This window comes from Apaloderma vittatum, unplaced genomic scaffold (genome assembly GCF_000703405.1).
Source record: "Apaloderma vittatum isolate BGI_N311 unplaced genomic scaffold, ASM70340v1 scaffold7017, whole genome shotgun sequence".
In the NCBI taxonomy this organism is placed as follows: domain Eukaryota; kingdom Metazoa; phylum Chordata; class Aves; order Trogoniformes; family Trogonidae; genus Apaloderma; species Apaloderma vittatum.
In genome coordinates, this window is record NW_009724487.1 from 21567 (window position 1) to 23273 (window position 1707).

At 51.7% G+C, this 1707-nt stretch overlaps 1 pseudogene; it reads left to right on the forward strand.

Annotated features, from left to right (window-relative positions):
- The window catches only part of LOC104276269, a 62159-nt pseudogene that overhangs the window by 21042 nt on the left and 39410 nt on the right, over positions 1–1707 (forward strand).

The following is a 1707-nucleotide window of genomic DNA, read 5'->3' on the forward strand; positions in this document are numbered from 1 at the left end:
GCTCTTGCACCCTACCAGTTCTTCCGATGTCAGCCTCCGACCATCGTTCCCAACGCAGAAATCATCACCGAGAGCGAAGAATTTAACATAGGTAGCTTCTCTTAGCCCTCCTGGCCCCCTCACCAGCTGCTGGGAATGCCCCTGGGAAGACACAGGCGTGTTGTCACCCCCTGTCTGGGGTTTCAGGGACCTCCTCGCGCGTGGGGAGCTGGCCGTGACCTCGCTCAATGCCCCGACGGTTGCACGGACTCAAACTGATCCCATTGTCCCAAGGCTGCCTCTCTCTGTTAGCACAGAAGAAGTGGTTTGGCTTTTGTGAGCTGGTTCGGAAACATTCAGAAATGTTTGCCGCAATAATAGTTTTCAGGTGTTTCAAACAAAGCATTGTGTGAAAGCTTAGAGGCCATTATTCTCTTCTGAGAACCTTTCACCCGTATCGACTGCGCTTTTTGTTATTTTTTTGCTGTTGCTCGCGGTTACATCCATAGTTTTAAGCGTGTCTGCAAGCAATGAAGTAGCTGTGATTTTTTTTTTATTATTATTTTATTTTTTTTTAAAAGCAGCTTTTCTCACTGTCTGCTCTCTTTGAGGGAAGTCTCCACCTGAAATAGCTTGCACAAATCATAATAGTCTCAGCAGCATGACAGCAGTTTATCCCGACTGAGCCTCCAGCATGCCTTTTTGCACCTTTTATTTCTGCCAGAGCTTGATGGCAGAAGCACAGCTGAGAGGACCCTGTGCCCCATGGGGACCCTCTTCTCAGGGCATGGTTCAGCCTTGACGAATTGATCCTTCTCAGGATGGTTTCTGTTTCTCTCCGTAGGTGACATTGTGAGGTACAGGTGCCTGCCTGGCTTTACCTTGATTGGAAATGAAATCCTCACCTGCAAACTAGGCACCCATCTCCAGTTTGAAGGACCTCCACCCACGTGTGAAGGTAAAGCCGGGGGTGCCCAGCGTGGCAGCCAAAGTTTCCTGGATCATCTTTAAGGTGCCTTCAACCTAAACCATTCTGTGATTCCCTACCTGGAGACTGCAGCAAAATTTGGAGGCATGCTAAGGGAGGGAGCAAGCTGGATGGAGCTAGGAGAGGTTTCCTTGCACGTACTGCATCTTTGGGATTAATTCTTAGATCTCCAGGGCCTCGGTAGCACAAAACCACCCATCAGGGACCTTGTGAGGAGGGTAGCCAGGCACCTCTGTGCAGGAAAAGGCTTCCAGCAACAACTCCCTAATAAATGACGGGGGAAGTTCCCCCACCCCTTGCCAGCTCCAGGGGTTTTGCTGGGTCTCGGCACCACCTGAGGTGCCCCTGGATTATCCTGTAAACCCCTGGTTCAGCTTCAAGCTCGTGCTTTCCCGAAGAGGGGCTGAGCAGAGGTCTGGCACGGCGGGTGCCTGACTGCATTGGCAGCGTCATTACAGCAGTCACCCGAACGTCCTCACCCCATGAAGGGGGAGGAATTCTGCGCTGACAGTTTGCCAGCGATGCGCCATCCGCCGAAGGAAGAGCAGGCGGCGGCGAAGTGAGCTCCTCCGGCGAGACAATGCTGCGAGGAACAGCTTCTCTATTAGTGCCACAGAATGTATTACACGGGAGAAAAATGAAAGCGCCAAGCACGCTGCGTTGTACACCTTGCTGCTGCTCAGGAGGGATCCCAAAGATGTTTCCGTGCTACTGTGTTCCCTTATTTATCCTCTGGATTC